The sequence below is a fragment of the Saccopteryx bilineata genome, chromosome 5 (genome assembly GCF_036850765.1).
Source record: "Saccopteryx bilineata isolate mSacBil1 chromosome 5, mSacBil1_pri_phased_curated, whole genome shotgun sequence".
NCBI classification, from domain to species: domain Eukaryota; kingdom Metazoa; phylum Chordata; class Mammalia; order Chiroptera; family Emballonuridae; genus Saccopteryx; species Saccopteryx bilineata.
In genome coordinates, this window is record NC_089494.1 from 59,042,489 (window position 1) to 59,070,026 (window position 27,538).

The 27,538-nt window shown below is 40.0% G+C and overlaps 1 pseudogene; it reads left to right on the forward strand.

Annotated features, from left to right (window-relative positions):
• Nucleotides 1-17,284, forward strand: part of LOC136306479 (NADH dehydrogenase [ubiquinone] 1 beta subcomplex subunit 1 pseudogene) — a 40,226-nt pseudogene extending 22,942 nt beyond the window's left edge.
• Nucleotides 17,285-27,538: the final 10,254 nt, after the last annotated feature.

The following is a 27,538-nucleotide window of genomic DNA, read 5'->3' on the forward strand; positions in this document are numbered from 1 at the left end:
ACTTTATTCCTTTTTTTAAAAAAAAACAAAATAAATTAGGGTAAACATTTAGGAAATACAAAAAGGAAAAGAATCCAATCAATTATTCTATCCAGAAGTAAACTACATTATTTTTTTACAGAGACAGAGAGAGAGTCAGAGAGAGGAACAGACAGGGACAGACAGACAGGAATGGAGAGATGAGAAGCATCAATCATTAGTTTTTCGTTGCGCATTGTGACACCTTAGTTGTTCATTGATTGCTTTCTCATATGTGCCTTGACTGTGGGCCTTCAGCAGACCGAGTAACCCCTTGCTTGAGCCAGCGACCTTGGGTCCAAGCTGGTGAGCTTTTGTTCAAACCAGATGAGCCCGTGCTCAAGCTGGCAACCTCGGGGTCTCAAACCTGGGTCCTCCGCATCCCAGTCCAATGCTCTATCTACTGCGCCACCGCCTGGTCAGTCTAAACCATATTATTTTTGATATATACTTCCAACTTTGTTTTCTATGTATTCCTATGTATGTGAAATACGATTTTCACTTAGATTTTTATCAAAATAGGATCATAATAAATTACTGTTTATAACTTTTTTCTCAATACTGTATATTGGGCATTTGAGTTGCTATCTACTTTATACCATGTACATTACAAACAACATTGTAATGAATACCTTGTTCATACATCTTTGGGTACTTGTCAAAGAAAGGTTTTAAATTATCAAAAGTTAGGTAAGCTTGTATCCCCTTTTCTGTCCATCCCAAAATTAAAATCAAATAAATGATATTTGAGTTTCTTCAGTGTATGACAGGCCTAAGATTTAAAAAAAATTACCACTCTCATGGTGCTACCCCAGTTGATGACAATGGAATTACTTTCTGTTTCTTTAATTAATTAATTAATTAATTAATTCATTTTAGAGAGGAGAGGGAGAGACAGAGGGAGAGAGATAGGGGGAGACAGAGAGAGAGAAGGGGAGGAGGAGCTGGAAGCATCAACTCCCATATGTGCCTTGACCAGGCAAGCCCAGGGTTTTGAACCAGCGACCTCAGCATTTCCAGGTCGATGCTTTATCCACTGTGCCACCACAGGTCAGGCCTACTTTCTGTTTCAAATTGATCCTAGAAGACTTGTTTAGTTTCATTTGGCCTTTTGGGGCATAGGAAGTGGATTTCTTTCTTAGACTTAGTCATATCAGTAGAAGAAATAAGAATCTAAATGTTCACATTTCCTAAAAGAAGTTGATACCTAGTTAAATCTTTCCGTAATTTCATAAAACTAAACTGTATTCTTTCTGAAATATATATTTATATTATTTTATTTAATCCTCACAAAACTAATGAAGTATATATCATATACTATTTTATAGTTGAGAACAAGAAGCTATAGAGGATGATCTGCTTGGTCAATTTATCAGAATAAAAAGTGGTAAAATCAGAATTTAAACCCTGACTATCTAATTCTAGAGTGTGAGCTCTTAACCACATTATGTTGTATGTGTCTTTTTTTTGTGTGTGACAGAGACAGAGAGAGGGACAGATAGAGACAGACAGACAGGAAGAGAGAGATGAGAAGCATCAGTTCTTTGTTGTGGCACCTTAGTTGTTCACTGATTGCATTCTCATATATGCCCTGATTTGGGGGAGAGCTACAGCAAAGTGAGTGACCCTTTGCTCAAGCCAGTGACCTTTGGGCTCAAGCCAGCGACCATGGGATCATGTCTATGATCCCACGCTCAAGCCAGCAACTCCACGCTCAGGCTGGTGACCCTGCGCTCAAGCCGGTGACCTTGAGGTTTTGAACCTGGGTCCTCTGCATCCCGATCTGATGCTCTATCCATTGTGCCACCACCTGGCCAGGCTTTATGTATCTTTTTTCAACAGAAGGGTAGGACTGTATAATTTTCATGGTCCCTTCTCTCTGTAACTCATATGAAATTCTAACTTTTAAGTATCTTTGTGAAAATGAACTGGCTTCTGAATGACTTATATATCATATATCCCCAAACATTCAACTATCTTCCTTTTAAAACTTAAAATTTTTTTTAATTGATTGATTGATTTTAGAGAGAGAGAGGATGAGATAGAGAGAAATATCTATGTATTGTTTCATTTATTTAAGTTTTTTTATTCATTTTAGAGAGGAGGGAGAGAGAGAGAGAGAGAGAGAGAGAGAGAAGAGACAGAAGGAGGGGAGGAACTGAAAGCATCAACTCCCATATGTGCCTTGACCAGGCAAGCCCAGGGTTTCAAACCGGCGACCTCAGCATTTCCAGGTCGACGCTTTATTCACTATGCCACCACAGGTAAGGTTGTTCCATTTATTTATGCATTCATTGGTTGATCCTTGCTTGTGCCCTTACTGGGGACCAAACCTACAGCCTCGGTGTACCTGGATGACACCAGCTGAGCTACCCAACCAGTACTAAAACTTTCTGTTTTTAAAGATTTTATTCATTTCAGAGAGAGGAGAGAGAGAGAGAGAAAGGGGGGAGGAGTAGGAAGCATCAACTCCCATATGTGCCTTGAACAGGCAAACTCAGGGTTTCAAACCAGTGACTTCAGCATTCCAGGTCAACACTTTATCTACTGCACCACTACAGATCAGACTAAAACTTTTATTTTTTAGTGAGACAGAGAGAGAGAGAGATAGAAAAAGAAAGAGTGTGAGAGAGATGAATGAGAAGCATCAGCTTGTAGTTGTCACTTTAGTTGTTCATTGGTTGCTTCTCATACGTGCCTTAACCAGTCAAGTCAGTGACCCCTCAAGCTAGTGAAGTTTGGACTCAAGCCAGCGATCATGGGATCATGTCAATAATCCCATGCTCAAGCTGGTGACCCTGCGCTCAAACTGAATGAGCTTGCACTCAAGCTGGCAACCTTGAGGGTTTTAAACTTGGGACCTTAGTGTCCCAGGTGGATGCTCTATCCATTGTGCCACCACCAGTCAGGCAGGGGCTAAAACATTTTAATCTAGCTTCTTTACAGTCTGTGTTCCCAGCCTTTGTGTTTTGACATTAGTTAGGTTTAGGTAAAGAAATCAGAAACAGCAGGTGTACACTGGGAAGTATCATAGTTACACCTCTTGAAAGAAAATTACGTTTGTTAGTGGGTAAGAACTTTAAAAATCAGGATTGCAGTGTTGATCCATTTCAATGGCATGTACCATGCTATATTTTTAAAAAGCTCAGCCCTCTGATTTGTGTAGAGGAAGCACTGACCTAACATTTTACATCTTGGGAGTGGATGAGAAAAGGGAAAGTTGCTACCATTTTTGCTTAAAATAAATCAGTGTTAATTAGAGATTGTGCTATTTTACAACTGGGAGCTAGAGAATAAAGAGAGATCATTATTTTTATTTTAAATCAATTAAAGCTAGTAATTGAGGTGTGGTCCTATCCAAAGCATGAGGGAAATAGATTGCTTTTTTGTTTAGTCAGGTAACACTGAATAACATTAAGTTTGGTTGATGAGAGAATTTCCCCATAAATATCCTGCCAAGAAGAAGTGGCCCAGGTTGTGATGTCTTCGAATTTTTAAAAAATTAAGAAATTGACAAATGGTTTTATCATGGTTTTAGTTACTTAGTAAAATCATTGGATTAGCAGAAATAAATCTATAGGCACATCCTGGATTTTCACACAGCTCTGTGGTGTAGTGAGGTCAGGGTGGTGTGTCTGCTCACGTTCTCTAACGGTTGTATAGTTGTGTAGTTGTTGGCATCATCTGTTACAGCACCAAAGAATAATCTGCAAGGAAGATGACAGAAGAAAGAGGTAGGAGGCAAGAAGGGAAGAAAAGAATCATGGTTAATCAATGCAATCTGCAGAGGAAGGTGAAAGACATCTGAGCCTTAGGCCCGAGAGTCAAGGTAAACTCAACTCTTACAAAAGGCCTTGTGGGATCTTCTGGCTGTCAGAGGGGAGGGGCCTAGATGAAAGAAGGTGAAAGGATTAAAGAGCCGACAAGGCCTCTCTGCTGTATAGGTCCCATATAAACCTAGGTGAACCTTGCTTGGGTCAGCAAACTGAGGGCTCCAGAGAGCCAGTGCACAGGAGGAGGAGTTGCGGTGTCGGAGAACTGAGGGATGGGAAATGGGCCAGATGGATCCTAATGCCATTGCTGTGATTGCTGGCTGTGTCCTGGGTGAGCCTCTTTACCCGTTCTGTGCTTAGCTTCCTCTTATATAAAACAAGGGGTTTGATCTCAGATTCTGAAACAATGATCTCTGAGGTAATCCCCAAATTCTGGGCTTCCTGGTCTCAGCTAGCCCAGGGTTCCCAGTACTGCAAGCTTTGCATGGTCCGGATGACCACAGTGGCTAAAGAAACCTTTGTGATGAGGCTTATGCTTATGTCACTGTGATGCTCAAAGGGAAGGAAAGAAATTGACATCAATACTGAGGTTTTCTTTTTCTTTTGGAATTCTTATTTTAAAATGGAATTTATTGGAGTGATATTGGTTCACAAAACCATACTGGCATCAAGTGTACAACCCCACAAAACATCATTTGCACACCGCATCATGCACCCACCACCCCAAGCAAAGTCTTTCCATCCCCATTTATTCCTCCTTTGTCCACCTCTACCTACCTTCACCCCCCTTCCCTCTGGCTATCACCACACTGTTGTTTCTGTCTTTGTATTATATATATATATATATATATATATATATATATATATATATATATATATATTCATTTTAGAGGAGAGAGAGAAAGGGGGGAGGAGCTGGAAGCATCAATTCCCATATGTGCCTTGACCAGGCAAGCCCAGGGTTTTGAACTGGCGACCTCAGCATTTCCAGGTCGACGCTTTATCCACTGTGCCACCACAGGTCAGGCTATTTTTTTTATTTCTTTGCTTGTTTGTTTAATCCTTTCACCTTCTTTCATCTAGACCCCTCCCCCATGACAGCTGTCAGTCTGTTCCATGTGTCCATGCCTTTGTTTTTTTTTGTTTATCATTTTATTTTGTTAATTAGATCACACATATAAGTGAGTCATATGGTATTTGTCTTTCTCCAACTGATTTATTTCACTTAGCATAATAATTTCCAGGTCTATCCATGCTGTTGCAAAAGGTAAGATTTCCTTCATAAATGGCTGAGTAGTATTGTATGGTGAAGAAACCTGAAGCACTAATTCGAAAGAATATATGCACCCTTATGTTCATTGTGATGTCATTTACAATAGCCAAGATCTGGAAACAACCCAAATGCCTATCAGTAGATGAGTACATAAAAAAGCCGTGGTACATTTACACAATGGTATGCTGTTCTCTTTTAAAGCTTATTTTGATATGTTGGTACATTTTATTCTTTCTTAAAGTCTTAAACTGCTCTGTGTATATATAAGCAGTACATAGTCCCTGTGAACTTCAGTAGAAAGGAATGCTATTATTTAATATTTGAGGTTGACCAGACATTCTGGTAAAAAGGAGTTACTTTTGTTCTTGATCTAGTTTGGGAGTTATTAAGAAACAAAGAAAGTTATGCTAACATAATCAGCAGGAAACTACCTATAAATGCCTTGATATTTGGGTTTATGAAATAGGATTCTTAGCCATTTATTTACCCTTATTCTTTACCCTTTCACCATTGGAAGTAAAGTATTTATAGTTCTCAGAAAATAGTATCCTTTCTATAACAAAATGATAAATTATTTAAGAATTTAAAATTTAAGTTATTTAAAAACAAACCATGCTAATGTAATATCTAACAATTCTATTAAAGAAATGCTTTCTTATTTGAGAAATTTGTAAAACAAATCTTCAAATCAAGTGTTTGGAAACCACCTGTTGCTTTACTTGCTTATCTAAAAATGGCTAATTAATCTTTTGTTTTTGAACTAGTATGGATCCAGAAATACTCCTTATGACAAATTCTGGCTTTGCCTGCAGGTATTCCTTGGTCCAACTCTGCAAAGTTCCTATGGCCAGAATTTTGTTTAGACTCCTCAGTGTTCAAGAAAGGTACTGATTTTACCATCAGCTCATTTGATCACTAATGCCTATAGATTCAGATCAACCACCAATCAGGAATAGTTGTGTTTTGGGTCACTGCTCAGAAGTACCTGTTGTTTCACTCACCAGTTTAAAGCAGGAGTTGGCCAACCTTTTCTACAAATGGTCAGTTAAAAAATATTTTTGTCTTTTTCAGTCTTGATGGTCTCTGTTGCAACAATTCAACTCTGCTCTTGTGTAGCAGTGCAAAAGCAGCCCTACATATAAATAAATGAGTGGTTTGTTTCAATAAAACTTTATTTATGGATATTGAAATCTGAATTTCATATAACTTTCATATGTTGCAAAACATTATTCTACTTGACTTTTTTTGTTCAACCACTAAAAAATGGAAACATCATTCTTACCTCGTGGATTACATGGAAATCGGCAGAGAAGTAGATTTGGCCTATAATTTGCTGAACTCTGAGTTTGGAAAATAGAAGTTATAAAGAAATGTTTGAAAGATATAACTGATAATTTGTGTCTGAGAGTGTTCTAAGGTCTAACCAGAAGAAGTGAGGTATTCTCTTTGCCAGGCCTGGCCTATCGCACCCCACCTGCTGCCCGCCACACATGGTCCTGTGTTCTTTTCCCATATGTTGGAGTATGGCAGGCCTTGAGATGGAAGGAGGCTAGTTCTCTCTCATTTTGGCTTTATAATAGAATAAAAGAAATAAAGAGCTATTTCCAAATTTCCAAAATTTAGTATTCAACCACGAGATTTTCGGGGGTTTCTGTTTCAGCAGCTGGTATTATCTTAACTAATACATCGTTAATTCTTCCAGTTGCTTTTGGGTTGATTCTTATACTAAATTGAGCTCTCAAAGAGTTCATGCGTGGATGGACTTTTTTTTTTTTTGTCTTCTTCTCTCTTCCACATCTCCTTCTTCTCATGTTTAATTAGTAGGTAAGAGACTGGGATACTTTCCATGTTTTAATTGATTATGTTTGGTGGCCGCTAGCTTTCACTGAGAGACGTTGCAAGAAACAAGACACTACTGTTTTTACTGCAGAGATGTCAAGGAGGAAGCTGTCCCCAATACGAAGCCCACCTGAGGAACTCTTTTTTGAATTTAAGGTCAAGAAAAGATTATCTTCCTCTGAGGAACTTGTATGTTTTCTTATCAACAAACAGAGTATGGTTGACTGTGCCTGATTGCATTCCCTTTTCCCTTTTCCCTTTGGTTGCCAAGAAGCTCAGAGCCACATTTTTGGCTCAACATTAATAACTTTGTAGGACCCTGTGGCCTACATATCTGCATTCTTAGTTTCCTCCTGGTCTTGACCTTCTATTCTGCTGTGTATTTTCCTTGTTCCTGATTTTTCTTTTTTTGTTATTTATATTTTTCAGTTTTATTGCTTGTTTTCTTGTAAGCTTCCTCAGATCCTTTGTGGAACAAGGTGGGGAAAAATAAAAAATGGCTTCAGTTTAATAATAGAACATACCAAAAGCGTTCTTTTATCACCTTAATCTTAATCTGGGAACTAGAACTTCAAATGTATTTCTCAGGCTGTCTCTTTAGTCCTTGAGTCTCATGGTTTGGTAAAGGGATGGTTTTGCAATTATGAAAGCTAAATGCCTTCACATTTTCCCATTTTTCATTAAAGGAAAGAGAATGTCATTTTACTGAAAGTTTCTATTATTTGCCCTAGAAAATGTAGAAAGTTCATAGATAAATGTGATTGACATATGATAGACTGGGAAAAGATACTTGCAATGTTTAAAAGCAACAAATAAGTAATATAAAGAATACATAATGATCTGTATATCAACATGACAAAGATAAATTCAACAGTGAAATGGTCAAAAGATACAAATGGGTTATTTTTGTAAGAATATACTTACATTTCTTACTTTTGTAAGGAAAAATCTAATAAAAGTACTGTAAGCAAATGATGAACCTTATCAGTAATCAAAGAAAGCAAATTTAAATAAGTTATCATTTCACACGCATCCAACTGGCAAAATTAAAAGGTGGGTAATAACAAGTATAGGCAAGGATGTGGGTAATTGGAACCCCATGTACTACTGATGGTGGGAGTCTGGACTGTATAGCCATTCTGAAAAGCAATCTGTCAATATTTAGGTAAAGTTGGTAGATGTCTTATGCCCCCTCCTAGGTATATATTCCAGAGAAGTTCTTTCATAAGTTCATTAGTGGATACACAAAATAAAGTTCACCATAGTCTTGTTAGTGGTAGCAGGCCATTTGAGACATCTTACGTGTCCATCACAAAAGGAGTGAATGAATGAAATGTGATGGAGGCAGTGGCCAAGTAGCTGAGTTGGTTAAGAGTGCCATTCCAATACAAACATTGTGGGATTGATCCCTGGTCAGAGCACATACAAAAATTAACCAATGAATGCATAAATACATGGAAAAACAAATTGATGGTTCTCTCTCTCTTTCTCACTCTCTCTTCTTCCCTCTAAAATCAATGAAGTAAAAGAAATGTGGTAGAGCATACTTTATAACAGAAGCAATATGGATTGACAGTAACATCTGATTTAAAAAATAGTGTTCAATGAAAATGTAGAGAAGAGTGATATCTTTAACATAATGTCATCTACATAAATTTAAAACAGCCACAAAAAAATAACACAACATAATTTAAAAGGATTCAGACAAATTTAGTTCATGTAGCAAATCCATTGGAGTATATATACTGCTTACAAAAATTAGGGGATATATCCTAATTTTAGAGTGGAAAGGAGTAAAAGGGATAGATGGTAATCCAAACACACTCAAGTTAAAAAAAGGAGTGTATGTCATCCTGGTAGTGTTGCTTTTATATGTTCTAAGATATGTTCCAAGTCTAATATGAGAATTCATTAGTGGTGGCAGCACAGGGTATGTAAGGTGTATTCAGACTCACCTGGCTTTGATCTCAGCAACAGCTTTAAACGTACCACTTTTTTTGCAACAGCCTAAACATGAAAGCTTTGGAAAATCTCTATCTTAATAAAGGAAGTATCTCCAGCTTTATTTATTTATTTATAGGGTGGCATGGTGGTAGAGAACACAAACTCTGGGACTGACTCCTGGCTCTGCCATTACTTAGTGTATGACTCTGGGCAAGTTACTTAATTTGGCATTTCTTGGCTTTCTTATCTGAAAGATGGGAAGAATTGTGGTTCTTATGTCATAGGGTTATTGTGAGGATTAAACAAATTAATATTGTAGTGCACTTAGACTTGTGTTTGGTACATAGTAAACATTATATAAATATTTATTCATTAAATACAGCCATTTAACAAATCTTGTAGTGTCTACCACGGGCAAACACTATGCTATGTTGTGGGAATATATCTCAGAAAATAGGACCTTTACTGCTGCTCTCATCTTGCCCTGGAACCTGGCCTACAGGATCAGAGTCCTTACTTTATGGCTGGTTCCCAAGCTCTCCATCCATTGCTATACCTGGGCCCTTATTTTTTTCTCCCATACTAGAGTCTAATTTTATTCTCTGAAAAATATCATAAAGTTTTAATGCAAATCTGGAGATCTGCTCTGAAGCTAGCTTCTCCTGCTTGTCGGCCAGGCACCTGCCTCCTCTGATATTCCACATGCCGGCCCCACTTGCCTCTTCTACTTCTTGCTGGGGGGTTCTTGTCTGAACACCTCATTGGGTCTGCCAAAAACGTTGTCTTTTCTAGTCCTTCCCATTCCAGAAGTGGTCCATTTTAGAGGTTTAAGCCAGAAACCTAGGAGTCATCTTTGATTTCTCCCTCTTCCCCCACCTAATCTAATTAATCAATAAGTCCTGTTATTTCTCCCCCCAAATCGCTTTTGAACCTGTCCAGTTCTGTTACCCTCCGCTGTTACCACGCAAGTCCAGTTTACCACCATCTCTTGCCTGGACCCCTGAGGTAACTTCCTAACAGTTTTCCCTGCCTTCTGGCTCCTGGCATTTTATTTATTACATACAAGAAAGGGCTTTAAAAATGCAAGTGAGATTATGTTTGATCTTTGCTGAAACCCTTAAATGACCTCCCACTGTACTAAGAATTAGTGCTATTAAACCATGATTTAACTGATAAGAGCAAGTTTCTTTCTTTCTTTCTTTCTTTCTTTCTTTCTTTCTTTCTTTCTTTCTTTCTTTCTTTCTTTCTTTCTTTCGTTTTTTCTTCTTTTCCAAGTGAGAGGAGGGGAGATAAAGAGATAGATTTATGCATGTGCCCCAACCAGGATCCACCCAGCAACCCCTGTCTGGGCCGATGCTCTGCCCATCTGGGGCTGATACTCTGCCCATCTGGGGCCATACTTACAAGTGAGCTATTTTTAGCACCTGAGGTGGAGCCATCCTCTATGTCTGGGGTGATGTCCTTGAACTAGTCGAGCCATGGCTGTAGGAGAGGAAGACAGAGGGAGGGCGAGAGAGAGAGAGAAAGAGAGAGAGAGAGAGAATGGAGGGGAAGGGGTGGAGAAGCAGATGGTCACTTCTTGTGTGCCCTGACCAGGAATCAAACGCAGGACATCCACACACTGGGCTGATGCTCTACCACTGAGATAACCAGCCAGGGCCAGGATCAAGTTTAAAATTGGTGTTTTCTAACTCAGGTCAATGTCAGAGCTTTTGTTAAAAAATTTCGAAATTAAAAAGCACAATTAAGACATTTAATTATCTAATTTTCTTCTCTGTTGCTAGATATTTTACTGCCAAAATAGTTGGAGTGGAAATGGGGAAGATTGAGGCATAACTGCCTGCAGTTTCAGCTCTGAGAGGCTGGTTTCCACATTCTTCAAGCAGGTGAGCGTGCCTCCCTAGCCCCCCAAGTCTTCTGTTTTTGGGGAAAGGGTTTTTGGTTTTTCTTCTTTAAATCCGTGGCCTTGAGAAAGTCTCTTCTAGTTCTGATCAAGACCTGGATCAAAGGCCAGCCCTGGGTCAGAAACATAGGACGTGGGTGAGGAGTGGGGAGGCCCCGAGGAGTCTAGTCTGGACGACCGGCTAGCGTCTGCACGTCTGCACCACGGAGAGCTGCTGCTGGGGCTGAGGCAGACAGGGTGGGGCAGAGAGGGAGGGACCAGGCTGGGGTCAAAGCAGCTCGCTCCAGACTTGAGAAAAGGGCAGTGAAGGACTAGGGCAGGCCACCATAGCCTGGGGAAGGACAGTGGAGGTCTTCTAAACCCTGGCAAGGCTGACTGGAATCTTTTCCTCAAGTTACAAATTAGCTTCTTTCCTCTGACCTAGTTTCTTTTCCTGGTAAGCCTAAGTCACATGAAAACCTTGTCAGAATTTAATGTTCTCTTTAAGTTGGTGGTGGGTTTTGATCTTATTAGAGTCACGTGGGAAGCTTTCTAAAAAAAAAAAAAAAAAAAAGGATACCTAGGTTCCACCCACGCATGATCAACAGGATGAATCCCTAGGAGGGTCGGGGTGGGGTTGGGCTAGGTTTATGTGATTTCTTTAAGAGTTCACCCTGGGATTCTGGTGCACAGTGAGGGTGAAGAACCATTGCTTTAAGCAGACTTACTTCTAGCAACTTCCAGAAAGACAGATTGTTCACTTTTTTTTTTTTTTTACAGGAACAGAGAGAGAGTCAGAGAGAGGGATAGACAAGGACAGACAAACAAGAACGGAGAGAGATGAGAAGCATCAATCATCAGTTTTTCGTTGCGACACCTTAGTTGTTCATTGATTGCTTTCTCATATGTGCCTTGACTGTGGGCCTTCAGCAGACCGAGTGACCCCTTGCTCGAGTCAGCGACCTTGGGTCCAAGCTGGTGAGCTTTTGCTCAAACCAGATGAGCCCGTGGTCAAGCTGGCGACCTCGGGGTCTCAAACCTGGGTCCTCCGCATCCCAGTGTGACACTCTGTCCACTGTGCTACCACCTGGTCAGGCCAGATTGTTCACATTTTAAAAAATTATTTTAAATTAGGGAATGTTGTAACTAGAAAACACTCTAGAGCAGTGCTTCTAAACATTCATGTGCATGCGAGTCGCCTGGGGGTTTTGTTAAGAAGATTTTGCTGCTTGACTGATGACCACCTTGGTTGCAGTGAAACTTTAGATCTAACACGGAGAGCTGAGTCTGTATCAGGCCCTGTGCTTAGCCCTTTGTGGTCATTGAATGCTCACAAGCCTGTGAGAGAGGTATGGTTTATATTTCTGTTTTGCAGATGAGAAAACCGAGGCCTAGATAAGTTTACCAACCTGCCCAGGATCATAATCCCAGCAAGTAGTAGAGTCAGAATTCAAATTGAGGTTGTCTCATTCCAAAGGTTGGGAATTTAATCACAATGTATATAAATACAATTTCAATGGCAGGATGGGGCATTCAGGGACTTGCCTTGAAGCTGGATTGTATAATAGGTACATTATTTTTCTTTTAGAGGGTTGTGTATTTATTTGAGATAATTGGTGAAAGAAGGGGATAAAAGGGGGCCAAAGAAGTTTATGAACAAACCTGTAACTATATCTGTCAATTTATTCTGCACTCAAATAGTCACTAGGTATTCACTCTCAGGTAATGAGCTACACACTGGGGACATTTAGATGAGCCATACATGATTCCTTCTTCTCAGGGGTTTTTACTTTCTTGTCTCTGAGTAGCAGCAGTGCTGTGTCTTGTGCTGCTGTAGAGGCCTAATCTCGTGGGCCCAGAGGGAAGTGTCAGAGAAGAATTCACGTGGAAGTACTGAAAGGCCAGCTTTGGGACATGGGGGATGCTGTGTTCATGTGTGATTATATCCATGGTACATCATGATGGAGTTTTATGAGAAACTCACTTTGAGGAAAAGCCCTAAAAGTAATTAATCGTTCATGACACTTCAAAAGGTGTTTAACTGACCAACATACAGTAAAATCTGGTTTTGTATCTCTAAATAACAGTAACAGTTTGTTATGCCAGTGGAGAAAGGCTGTGCTGGAAATGGTTTGTGCAGCGGAGAGAGGCTGTGCTGGAAACGGTTTGTGCAGCGGAGAGAGGCTGTGCTGGAAACGGTTTGTGCAGCGGAGAGAGGCTGTGCTGGAAACGGTTTGTGCAGCGGAGAGAGGCTGTGCTGGAAACGGTTTGTGCAGCGGAGAGAGGCTGTGCTGGAAACGGTTTGTGCAGCGGAGAGAGGCTGTGCTGGAAACGGTTTGTGCAGCGGAGAGAGGCTGTGCTGGAAATGGTTTGTGCAGCGGAGAGAGGCTGTGCTGGAAACGGTTTGTGCAGTGGAGAGAGGCTGTGCTGGAAATGGTTTGTGCAGTGGAGAGAGGCTGTGCTGGAAACGGTTTGTGCAGTGGAGAGAGGCTGTGCTGGAAATGGTTTGTGCAGCGGAGAGAGGCTGTGCTGGATGGAAATGGTTTGTGCAGTGGAGAGAGGCTGTGCTGGAAACGGTTTGTGCAGCGGAGAGAGGCTGTGCTGGAAATGGTTTGTGCAGCGGAGAGAGGCTGTGCTGGAAATGATTTGTGCAGCGGAGAGAGGCTGTGCTGGAAATGGTTTGTGCAGTGGAGAGAGGCTGTGCTGGATGGAAATGGTTTGTGCAGTGGAGAGAGGCTGTGCTGGAAATGGTTTGTGCAGTGGAGAGAGGCTGTGCTGGAAACGGTTTGTGCTGCTAGTCAGAATAGGCTAGTCGTGCTTGCAATAAAAATAACCCCAGTACCAGTGGCTAAAACAAGAAAGGTTTATTTCTTGCTCACCCTTCACGTCCAATGTAGATGGTGTGTAGATGGGTGGGGAATTCTGCTCTAGGTAGTCATCTCTTAGAGAGATGGAGATTTCACCATCTCAAGATGTGACCTGCCTGGGTAATAATTCAAAGCTCATCAAAGCAGGAAGAAGCATAAAGTCAAGAACTGGTAGTTAATGCTTTTTCCTGAAAGTGATGGACTTCACTTCTGCCCTCATTGTATTGGTAAGAAATAATTATATGGCCATAGCTAAATTCAAGGGGATGGGAGAATTATAGCCTTTGTGTCCCTAAAATGGAAAATAGCTGAGTATTGGGGAATTTTACGTATGTCTGCTACAGTCAGTCCCTTCTGCTCCATCCATGTGTGTTAGAAAGAAAAGGGTTGTGCTTTTCACAAATGAAAGGAAAGATGACTTCACTATTATTAGTTATTCTTCTATATTTTAACATACCAGTTGGGCAAAAGGAGGTTTACAGTTGTGAGTATGCAAAACACAGTAGATTCTTGTATTATTATTTATTAATTATATTATTTATTTGTATTACAACAATAAACCTACTTTTGCCAATCCCCCGTATGTGAGATTGTTGCCAATCAGGTTTTTATTTAAAAGGAGTGGCAAGGTCAGTCTTTAGCAATATGAAAAGTATTACTTAAAGCTTTGAAATTAAACCACCAAGGCTATTGAGGCAGCATGAGTATGAATTCCAAATACCAACCAGTCTGATGATTGTATGACAGAAACAATTGTAACCGAATAAGTTGTCCTCACTGAGCCTCGCGGTATTACAAGAGTAACTTGCTGGCTTACTGTGCAGGAGAGCAGGACAACAGCAGGCATAGCACCACATTTTAAATCAAGGTGTATTCACTGGTTTTTGTTTTAATTGTCTTTAACATCTCTCACAAAGTACCACCCCCTTCCTCCTCTGTGCTCAGGAAATATGGGAAAGATTTGAGGAGAAAGGCTGGAACCTAAGAGGGAAGAAAAATGGGGTGGATTTGGTAGGATGAAACATTTTCTGAGAAGTAGGGGACTGCTGCATTTCTTCCTTCTCTCCTTCTTGATTGGCACTTCTACTGGCACCGGAAACATCTCTGCCCTCCTTCACCATGCCCTCTGGAGACTAGTGCTGTCCAATAGCTCTTTCCAGGTCTGTGCTGTTGAATATGGTGGCCACTGGGCACAGATGGCTGTGGAGCACTTGAAATGTGGCTAGTGCAACTGAGGAATGGAATTTTAAATATTATCGAATGTAACAAATTTAAGTAGCCACATGAATCTAGATGATAGGAGAGAGGGAGGTTGTTTTTTATGTCTGCTTTCTTGGTATAGGTTTTTCTGCATATCACAACTCTCTTACGTCCTACACAAGAAGTTATTAAGGATGAATTTGAGGGAGGTGTAAAGGGGAACCTAGCAGAGACTCGAGCCTGCTCAGTGCCTTCCTCCCTCAGCAGGTGCAGCCCAAGCTCCCATCATCAACAGTAGGGTTCAGGGGACCAAATGATACCCAAAGACTTTGCAGATATAGAAATGGGGACTATTACATGGATCTCAGACCTGGTTGGTCCTTTTTAAAGGGGAGGCTATGGCTTTGGGAATGGGAAAAAAGGGGACAGAGGCAAATAAACCTAGTATGGTAACCTTTTAATGTAGCATTACATCTATTTCTTTGTAATATATTTGAGTGTAAAATCTTTATTGTGCTTGAAATTCTTATTAAAAGTTCAATGAACTTTAGTTTCACATTTGCAGCCTTTCATTCCTCAAATCATTCTTTTGTAAGAAACAATTTCTTTTTAAGGTAATTGTTTTATGAAAGACATGGGCAGTTACTGAAAGAAAACTGTCATCAAACATTTATCTGGCGACTCCCGTGTGCTGGAGCTGTGCTAATAACAAATGGCACTTAACAACAGTATTTACTTTTTTAGCAAAATGACTTCTTAGCTGTAAAGTCCCCATGTGTGTGTGTTCTAGAAGCCTGTGTTCTTTTCTACTTTTGTTTACTGTTCATTTTGGAAAACATTTATTTTTATTACACTATAGTAAAAATTAGTGCTCAGATTAAACAATTTAATAAACCGAAGGGCCTCAGACCTCACATCGCCTGGCTAGCCAATACCGAGTGTGATGATGACTTGAATTTTATTCTTGGGACATGAAGGCAAGAGAGTGGAGAGAGGTAGGAGAGCAAGTATGATTCCAAGTAATTTGACTTAAAAATTATAGACGTTCTTACCTTTGGAATTAAAACTATAATTCACCTTAAGTAAACAACACAAAGGAAGTCCTTTTCAAAACATAATATTCAATGACATCAATTTTTCCCCCTGCCGGAGCATGCATATAAACAGGAAAAATTTTTTTCAGTGGAAGGTTAATTGTTGATGCCACCATATTCACACTCAAATGCAAGACCATTCCTAGCCCTACCCACAGCATTCCAAAGCCTACCTTTATTTTACCTTGACATTGACCCAGAATAAGATTTCAATATGTTAATTACTTCTCCAGAGTATACTCCTGGTTCTGATACTATAAGACAAGTGTTAAAGGTTTGGATTTTGAGTTCAGAATAATTGGGTAATTGTCATCATCCTGTGATAAGTTTCCCCTTTTCCTGAGGTCTTTTAACTAATGGCCCTATTGTTATTGTTGGAGTAGCTCAAGCCACATAGAGCCATGACGCAAAACCTGATCTTTGGTAAAAATGCCTTACACATTTATTCCCTCCAGGAAACCAAAGGGCAACAAAGCCACATTCCAGGTTGAGAACCTGGCCTTTTGCACCATGACCTAACCTATTCCAGGTGAAAACTGTTAGGTCAAAAATAGTTTCATAAGAAAACTATTTCTTGGGTTCTTGCAGTGGTTCTCAGTCCTAGCTGCTCATTAAAATCACCCGGGGGGATTTAAAGAGACCACTATCAGGGTCCCACTTGAAACTTTTAAAAAAGACTGAGGGGGGCATCACATAACTACTGAACTTAGACTCCATAGAAGGCCTTGAGTATCTGTATTTTAAACAAGACTCCCAGATGATTGGGGAAATTTGGTCAACCTGATTTAGGATGTTTTGGGAAAGAGAACTTTAATGGAACATTTTAAAAATAAATTTAATGATTCTAGAGATATTACTAATGACGGTGTCTTATTTGTATTCTTATTTAAAAAATTTATTTATTGATGGCTGTGACTTCCTCCGGTGCTGGAGGCTGGACTTGCCACTGTCCTTGGTCTTAGGGGCGTTGCTGGCACTGAGATCGCGGCATTCAGGATAAATTTAATTCAGATTGTGTGTGACCACTGGGTACATATACTTGTCGCTATGAAATTTGTCTTTGGATGTTATCTAGACAGACAGAATGATGAAAAGCTAACTGCTTTCTGAAACAAGAGTTAATTATTTATTTATTAAAATTTTTTTTAAAAATTATTATTCATTTTAGAGAGGAGAGAGAGAGACAGAGAGAGGAGAGTCACAGAGAGAGAAGGGGGGGAGGAGCTGGAAGCATCAACTCCCATATGTGCCTTGACCAGGCAAGCCCAGGGTTTCGAACCGGCGACCTCAGCATTTCCAGGTCGATGCTTTATCCACTGCACCACCACAGGTCAGGCAAGAGTTAATTATTTAAAAGGGAATTGAGACTCAACAAAGAAGTCACCTGGAAGTAAAAGGCTAGTGCTGAGTTACAGAAAGTTCACATTTTTTAAATTATGAGAAAAATAAAAACATTTAAATTGAAAAAATTATTTATTGATATTAGAGAGAGAAGAAGGGAGAGAGAGAGAGATAGAAACATTGATCTGTTTCTGTATGTGCCCTGACAGGGGATTGAACCCTCAACCTTTGCGTATGGGGATGATGCTCCAACCAATCAAACTATCCGGCCAGGGCATTGTCTTCATACTTATTCACATATGAATACTATCAAAAAGAGACATTTAACAGAAGAGAAGGTTTGCCATTTTTATCTCTAATCAAACCACAGTCTTTCAGCCTAGGGGATGCTTTCACATATTAAAAATAAAATTTGCATTCTCATGGGGCAGCTTTCATCATATCAGACAGTCAGTGTGCCGTAGCTCAGAGCCCAGAAGAGCAGCCTTCATTCACCCTCTGCCTTAAGAAGGAACTTAATACTAATGGAAAAGTGCCTTGGGTTCTTTTTGAACTCTGAGACCAAATTGTCATTTCATCTCCAAATGAAATGACAAGGGATGCATTAATTTACCAATTTCTCCCATTTACCAGGTATTGTCTGAATATTTACCATCTGTCAGAGTCTGCATTAGGATCTAGGGATCCCAAATGCAGGGAAGTGAGGTTGTTCTCCTCAAGGAACTGGTAGGCTAGAGCAGGGGTTCCCAAAGTGGGTCTTGGATTAGAAGCATTAGCCTTCTGAACTTGTTAGAAATGCAAATTCTTAAATTCTCGTGCTGCCCCCAGACCTATTAAATCAGAAACTCTGGAGATGGGACCCCAGCACCTGCGTTTTAACAAGTCCTCCAGGTGATTCAGATAAAATTTGATAATTACTCGTCTCCGGGAAGACCATCAGTTTAGGAGACGGAGTACAGCAGATCCTCAAATAAATTCGTTTCATTCAGTGTCATTTTGTTACGATGTTGATGAGAAGAAAAAACATCGATTCTGGCTGGGGCCAGTGTGTGGAGTTTCCACGGTCCCGTGGCTGTGTAGGTTTGCTCTGTGTCCTCTGGTTTCCTCCCGCATCCTACAGATGTGCCCGTGAGGTAAGTGGGCAGTGTCTACATTGCCTCAGTCTGAGCGGCGTGTGCGCCTGCGCCCTGTGATCGAAAGGCTTTCTGCCGGGAAGTTCCTTCCTGACGCCCAGAGTTGCTGGGAGAGGCTCTGGCCACCCACAATCCTGAACTGGAATCAACAGGTTGGAAAAGAATTTTTTTTTTTTACTTATTTTTATTAACCTTTCATAAATGTATGTATAGCTCACATTTATTTCAATATTTAATATGAGAAGTGTTTTGGGTCTTTATTTAGAAGTTCCATGATGTTTTTGTGACTAGAATTATGCTGCAGGAACTTAACTCTTGTTAATAGCAATTAGCTTATGGGAAAATTGGTTTCATTTTGCATGGTTTCGTTTAAAGCCCTAGTTTCCAGTGACCTGTCCACATGTTGAGTGATGACTCCCTGTACACTGTGATGGTGCAGTGGGAGATGGGGAGGGGTCGGGGGCCATTCGGGGAGCTTCTGGAAGAAGGCGGTGTTTGAACTTTCAGAATAGTTAGTGCAGAGTGGGGAGAGGAGCTCCTGGGGAAGTCGGGAGGGACCACATAGAGGAGTTGGTGTTTCATTATGAATTCAACACGGAACCTTACTGACCCTATAGTGAGGTCATTTGCTCTATCATCTTTTGGCCAAACAAATAAAGGATGGGCAAAGCTAGTACTTATGAAGGTAAGAAAAATATATAATGGGAACATAGCAGAAGTAAGCATTGGTTTCTGAATGAACTGAAAATCCCATCGTATAAAAATGACACAATCCTTCAGTGGTTTAATCAAATGAAATAAGAATCTCCCAGTTCTTAGAGGAGCCAGAGTTCAAGGCTCAGAACTGGCAGGCGCTGAGGCACTGCAGCTCCGCCTGTGGCCTCCCCATCCTCTTGGATTTGGCTCTGCATTTGCAGGACAGTCACTGAGCGTTGACTTTTTCAGGAACTAGGCACATTATTTTCGATACATTTAACAACTCTGGAAAGTAGATGTTATCATTCTTTGTTTAGAAAGGAACTCAAAATCACAAGGCATTTGAGTCCAAGGAAGAAGATAATTTATCCAGAAATCATTGGGCGAAATGCTGCTGTTCACTCAGGGTTAGTCTTTTACTGCATTGTAACTAACCCAGTGATTTATGGAACTTGTTTTTACTTTCTTCATCCTGATAATAAATGGTTGTTTTATATTTATAAAAAAACCTCCACAGATCTTAATAGTCAGGTTTTTCATTTTATTGCCACAGCATTTATATGACCGTCTCTTCAAATGGCATCTGGACTAGGCATAAAGTGGACTGACTTCTCATGACAAAGAATTTTATAAATTGAATTTAATGATTGGTTTTAGGTCACTGCATAAATGTTGAAAAAACAAAAAGTATATACATACATAAATGTATGTAGGTGTGTATATACCAAAAACCTATTTTATAGCACATTCTTGTACCTAGCATGGATTATGTAGCATATATTATAGGTTTCTCTCAAAACTAAAAGGAGGGTAATAAATCACATGAAAAAGTCACTCATTTAATTCTATTTTTTTCTTCCTATACTCACAATAAACAATGAAAATTTATTTCAAAGATGACTGGTAAAACTTTATAGTAGATGTTTTCTAACTTCTTAAGTGTGACCTGGTTTATTAAAAAAACAAACAAACATGGCATGATACAAACTAAACAATTAATAGTCACTTTCTGTGTTTTCAGTTGGATTGCAGGGTTTTTTCCCTTCTGACGATTGCAGATATGTTTGCTTTTCTATATTCTTCTATTATAGCAAGTTGTAGGGAATATATAATAAGATTCAGAGGAGAAGGAAATTGAGAAATACAACACCTCTTGCAAATATGAGGACAACTGTGTGTTGGTAGTATGGTGGAGTCTCCTTGGAATTAGGCAGAATTTGAGCAGGTCTGCCTCTGTCTCTGGTGCCTCTTGAAGTGATGGATAAACTACAAACTGACTCAGCACAGCTCAAGAGAAGAGTTTTCTCTCCTTTCCTAATCTTCTTTGCCTTCTCTTAGTTAAAATCGGCAGATAGTAACTCAGATTAAAACTCACTATCTAGAAATAAACAAGAGGGCTGATTAAATGGATCACTTTGCCAAGGGAGATGTAGCTGGAATGCCCATTTTTCATTCAAGTGTTTCTGCTTAGTGAAAGTAGCTTCCAGCTCTAAATATATTGAATCACCATTAACCTACTGGAAAAATAGGAACACAGTCACACACTTTCTTATTAGATGAGCATGGCAGGTTGTCTGATAATGCAAACAATTAAATAGGAGCATTTATTTATAGGTCTCAAAGGGTCTTGACAAAATTTCTTCTGTTAGAGGAGAACAATTCTTTTCTCTTAGAGCAGCCTGACTGGAACCTTGACATGTGAACTACTTAGGTTTTGGAGATGTGCGTGTTGCTGTGATGGTAATGGTTACTGGTTAGAGTGCTCCATAAGTAAATGTTCCAGATCCTTGAAGTTCAATGTATGGCTCAGACGAGTGGTATCATGTGAGAGCCTGTTACAATTGCAGAATCTTGAGTTTTACCTCTGACCTGCTGAACAAGATAGAATCTGAATTTTAAAAGATCCTCAGGTGATTTGTATGCACATTAAAAGTTTGATAAGCACTGTTCTGGAAATACTTCTGTAACTTAACCTGGATTAGAATTTATTAAAATACAGATTGCTGGGTTCTGTCCCTAGAGATTCTGATTTAGCACGTCACAGATGGGGTCTGAGAATTTGTTTGTCACACTTTTATTTAACTCAGTATGTCCAAAATGTTAACATCTGATCAACTTAAAGTTACTAATAAACTATTCTACATTCTTTTTTAATAGTAAATCTTTAAAATCCAGTGCGTACCTTACACTTAGAGCACTTCCCCATTTGAACAGCCACATTTCTTTTTTTTTTTGTATTTTTCTGAAGCTGGAAATGGGGAGGCAGTCAGACAGACTCCCGCATGCACCTGGCCAGGATCCACCCGGCACGCCCACCAGGGGGCGATGCTCTGCCCATCCGGGGTGTTGCTCTGTTGTGACCAGAGCCAGTCTAGCACCTGAGGCAGAGAGGCCACAGAGCCATCCCCAGTGCCCGGGTCATCTTTGCTCCAGTGGAGCCTTGGCTGCAGGAGGGGAAGAGAGAGACAGAGAGGAAGGAGAGGGGGAGGGGTGGAGAAGCAGATGGGTGCTTCTCTTGTGTGCCCTGGCTGGGAATTGAACCTGGGACTCCTGCATGACAGGCCGACACTCTACCACTGAGCCAACTGGCCAGGGCCTTGCACAGCCATATTTCAAACATCCAATAGCCACATGTGTCTGGTTAGGGGCTGCCTTATCAGACACCAGACTAGGGCACTGGTTTCCAAAGGTTGCTTTAAGGACTGCCACTATTTGTGAAACTTTCACTGACTTCAGGAGAAATGAGAAAAATAAGCTAAATTTACTCAATTTAAATGATTCTCTTTTATTCTGAGATGATCTTTCATCATTTTTTTCCCTGCTGAAATAATCTCTTTAATAAAGTGATTTTCAAAGTGTGGTTCCTCAGATCAGCAGCAGGAGGAGCATCAGGTGGGAACTTGTTGGAAATGCAAGGTCCTGAGCCCTGCAGAAGACCCACTGACTCAGCAACTCTGCGGGTGGGCCTAGCCCTCTGTTTGCACAAGCCCTCCAGGCGATTCTGATGCAGGTGGAAGTTTGAGAATCACTGCTTTAGTGAAATGATGGTGATAAAAGGAGTGGTAGATTGAAAAAAATATATATAACTGTAATTAGCAAAATAAAAACTTAGCAACTTTATGCTAGTCCCTCAGTTAAAATGTGTATTTTTTGTCATTTTGTGAAATCTGAAAGTAAAAAAAAAAATATGAGAGGTTAGTTAAATAATATTTTGCATTGCTGTGGACAAAAAAAAGTTTAAAAAATAAGAAGACCAGGAAAATGAGTGTATGTGTAGGCATACGAATGAGTCCCAGAAGGTCAATGCTTGGTTCTCATTAGTAACACCTTTATGCAATTACTGGTGGAAAAAGAATACACTCACTAAACAACATTAAGAAAATTCACATTTCCTATGCAAAATGGTGAAAACCAGTCATAAGAAAAATCCCATAGGTATTGATGATCTCGTTCTCCAGCTTTCTGGTAATTAGTCAGTATTTGGCTTTTATTGCTCCAAAAGTTGTTCTACAAAAATTATAATACAGCAGGGGGTCTTCAGGTTACAACATAGTTCTGTTCCTACAACAGTGATAAAACCCAAATTTTGGTATAAGTTGAAACACCCTAGCCTAAGTCACTTACCTATCCTAACATAGCTGTAAAATCATAATCTAGAACATAAAAGCACAACTAAGCCACAGGAAAAAGAAAAGGAATAAATTTACTATACTATACACTGTACTGTAGTAACAGAAAAAATGACAAAGAGTAAAAAGTATAGCACGTCTCAATTTTTTTTTTTTAAACAGAGAGGGATAGACAGGGACAGACAGACAGGAATGGAGAGATGAGAAGCATCAATCATTAGTTTTTTGTTGCGCATTGAGACACCTTAGTTCAGGGATTGGGAACCTTTTTGGCTGAGAGAGCCATAAACACCACAGATTTTAAAATGTAATTCCGTGAGAGCCATACAACGACCTGTGTACGTTATGCATTATCCAATAAAAATTTGGTGTTGTCCCAGAGGACAGTTGTGATTGGCTCCAGCTACCCGCAACCATGAACAGGAGCGGTAGGAAATGAATGGATTGTAATACATGAGAATGTTTTATATTTTTAACATTATTTTTTTTATTAAAGATTTGTCTGTGAGCCAGATGCAGCCATCAAAAGAGCTACATCTGGCTCACAAGCCATACGTTCCTGACCCCTACCTTAGTTGTTCATTAATTGCTTTCTCATATGTGCCTTGACTGCGGGCCTTCAGCAGACTGAGTAACCCCTTGCTTGAGCCAGCAACCTTGGGTCCAAGCTGGTGAGCTTTCGCTCAAACCAGATGAGGCCGTGCTCAAGCTGGCGACCTTGGGGTCTCGAACCTAGGTCCTTGGTATCCCAGTCCGATGCTCTATCCACTGCGCCACCTCCTGGTCAGGCACGTCTCAATTTTTTAAAGTTTTTATGGAAGTGAGCATCGTAAACTTAAAATATCATGTTGAGACTGTCATAACCCGAGGACCCCCTGTATCTGGTCCTTACAAAATAAAAAAAACAAAACCTTTGCCAACTGTATATTTCCTTATAGAAATATTACTAAATAAAGCATGAAGTTAGCATATTAAATTTGTTTTTTCCAGCTAACCGAGGGGTGGGAGAACATTGAAATGAAGTAGAGAAGCTAAAATATGAAATAATATAAGGACCTAGCATGAAAGATTAGACTCAAGCTCGAACGATTGGACAGGTGGAGCCAAAAGAAAATCTAACCACCCAAAGAAACACGTACGGAGCCTCAGACCCAGTTTCAGCTCTGATTGCCATGCTGTTAGCCATTCTAGTCTAACGCTCAAGTTTTCAAAATAAACATGAATTGCAATGGTAGAATATGTCAAGATTGTTGATTAAGGAACCAATGCTTTAAAACATTTTTTAGATTCCTGAGGAAAATGGTCTTAAGAAGTTCAAACCATTATTATTTCCCTTTTACAAGAAGTTCCTGTTAGGCTTAATCCAGAGGAAATTCAGGGATATAAGGAGGAAAGATGTGATAAAAATGACCAGTTCTATTGTTCTGTATGAATAAGTTAACCTCCATCTACTTAATGCTAAAATTAGAGATTTTTTCCTTTGTAGTTTAGAGGTCTAATAAGCATCTGGTTCAGTGGGTGGGTCTCTCCTCTTCATTTGTAGAGCTGAAGCCAAGTGGATCATTATTCATTTGGAGACTATAAAGCTGTGCTGTCCAGTATGGTAATCTCATAGCCACATGCGTGGTTGTTGTGCACTTAAAATGAGGCTAGTCCAGATCAAGACGTGCTGTAAATGTTAAAGGCACACCAAAATTAAAAAATTGAGTATGAAAAATGTGAGGCATCTCATTAATTTAAAAAATACTCATTTGATGTTGAAATGAGGCTAGTAAAAATGTTTAAAATTACATGTTTGGTTTATGTTCTATTTTTATTGAATAACATGGCTATAGTGATATTTCTTGAGGATTATAAATGCTGGTGAGGATAAAAGAAATTTGATATAATTTTCTACCATGCTTTGACCAAGAAAACCTACATTGCTTAATTGAAACCTACTGCTAAATAAACAGAGATGGTATAAAAGTACTTCTTTAAATTTTATTACAGAGCCTGACCAGGCGGTGGCGCAGTGGATAGAGCATTGGACTGGGATGCAGAGGAACCAGGTTTGAAACCCCAAGGTCACTGACTGAAGCAGAGGGTCATTCAGCTTGAGCATGGGGTCACCGGTTTGAGTGTAGGATCATAGTCATGACCCCATGGTCGCTGGCTTGAGCCCAAAGGTCTCTGGCTTGAACAAGGGATCACTGTCTCTGCTGACCCACCCCCCATCCCCACCCCCATCAGGGCACATATGAGAAAGCAATCAATGAAAACTAAGGTGCCGCAACGAAAAATTGATGCTTCTCATCTCTCTCTCTTCCTGTCTGTCTGTCCTTCTCTATCTCTCTCTCTGTCTCTGTTACACACACACACACAAATAAATAAATAAATTTTATCATGGAGAAAACTCCCAGTTTTGTAACTCTTTTTCACAAGTTCAGAATTGGAAACCAAAAAAATTATTCTTGTAATTCAGTCAAATTATTTTTATCTAAAACATTCAGATAATCAGGGCAAATGTCAAATGTTTTTAATTTTAATTTTTGTTATAAAATGTAGCAGGCATACAGAAGAATGTATGAAATATGTTTACAGTTTAAAGAAAAATTATATGGATTCCTCTCTGTCTCGCACCAAGCTGAGTAACAGAACATTATCATATCCTAGAAGTTCGCTCTGTCCTCTTGCTCTGGAAATATGCACATTTTTTAACTTTGTTAATCCTTTTCTTGCTTTCTAAAGTGGTCATCACTGCCTATTTTTTTGTCCTCAATCATTGTATTGTTTAGTTTGGACTGTTTTTAAACTTCATGTTAATAAAAACATACTCTACATTTTCTTCTGAGACTTGTTACTTTTACTTTTTTTTTTCTTTTTTTTTTTTCTTTCCGAAGTGAGAAGCATGGGATGGCAGACAGACAGACTCCCGCATGTGCCTGTCTGGGAACCACCAGGCATGCCCACCAGGGGGTGATGCTCTGCCCATCTGGGGCATTGCTCCACTGCAACAGGAGCCATTCTAGTGCCTGAGGCAGAAGCCATGGAGCTATCCTCAGCGCCTGGGCCAACTTTGTTCCAATGGAGCTTTGGCTGCAGGAGGGGAAGAGAGAGACAGAGAGGAAAGAGAGGGGGAGGGGTGGAGAAGCAGATGGGTATTTCTTCTGTGTGCCCTGGATGGGAATCAAGCCCGGGACTTCTACATGCCTGGCCAACGCTCTACTATTGAGCCAACTGGCTGGGCCTGACTTGTTTCTTTTAATTTAATATTTTAGTTTTGAGATTTATATATTTTGGTTTATAGCTATAGTGAATTAATTTTTATGGTATGGTATTTGATTATGAAAAAATACCACATTATTGATCTAGTCTGTTGAATTCATTGAGGTTGTTTTTCCAGTTTTCACTGTAATAAGTAATGCTGCTATATACATCCTTCTACATGCCTCTTGGTCCACATATACAAGATTTCTTGAGGATATATACTTATGTTTTTTGAGACTATTCAATTTAGGGAGGGGCAGAGAGATAGAAAGAGAAAGAGGGGAGGAGCAGGAAGCATCAACTCCCATATGTACCTTGACCAGGAAAGCCCAGGGTTTCCAACCAGTGACCTCAACATTCCAGGTCGATGCTCTATCCACTGTGCCATCACTGCACCTTGAGGTCAGACCTTGAGGATATATACTGCTCACAAAAATTAAGAGCATATTTTATTGCTTTATATGAAGCAATAAAATATGCTCTGACTTTTGTGAGCAGTATATATTTAGGAGTGGGAACACTGGATCATAGAGAATATATGCATGCCTAGTTTTACTAGGTAATGCCAAGGTATATTCCAAAGTGTTGTACCAATTTACGTTCTCTCCAGCAGAATATGAGCATGTTCATTGCCCCTTAGTCTTATAAACCGTTGGTTGTATCACACTTTTCTCTAGCTCTCTTTCTATCATCTGCTTATCTATCTATCTATCTATCTATCTATCTATCTATCTATCTATCTATCATCTATCTATCTTGAGAGTATGTTTATTAAAGCTGGGGACAGTGAAACAAGGAATGGCTTAGGATAGAAGACGCAATAGGAGAGAGTCTAGGCTGGGCTGCTTTGGCTCACTGGGAAGTCAGAGCAAAGGGGATCTTAAGAGGCAGGTTCAGAGGTTTAGCCCAAGATGAGCTGCCCCTGGTTGCACATATTGTGGGGTCCCTAGAGTTTAGGAGATGCAGGCCTGTGTGGGGGAAAGAAGGGAAGCGAAAGGTGCAGGCATGCTTCCTGGAGGGAAAGCACACTGGTATCACACTTCTTAAGTCTGGCAGTTTTGAAATGGCCTTTCATGGTTTTAATTTCCCTTATTTACCATGAGGCTGAACATCTTTTCTTGTGTTTATGGGCTATTTGTGCTTTATTTTTCTATGTGTTGTCATTCTTGCTGGTTTGCAAAAGTTTTAAAATATATTTTGCATTCTGCTATTTAATTCGTTGGAATTATTTTCTTTCAGTTAGGGCTTGTCTTTTTCACATTTTAAAATAATTTTTGAATCCCTGGCTGGTTGGCTCAGTGGTAGAGTATTTGCCTGGTGTGTGGATGTCCCCAGTTTGATTCCCAGTTAGTGCACACAGTTAAAGTGACCATCTGCTTTCTCTCTCTCTCTCTCTCTCCCTCTCTCCCTTTCTCTCCCTCTCTCCCTTTCTCTCCCTTTCTCTCCCTCTCCCGCAGCTAAGGCTCAAATGGTTCGAGCGAGTTGGCCCCAGGTAGTGTGGATGGCTCCATGACCTTGCCTTAGGCACTTAAATAGCTCAGTTGCCAAGCAACAGAGCAGTGGATCCTGGTCGGGGTACATGTGGAGTCTGTCTCACTGC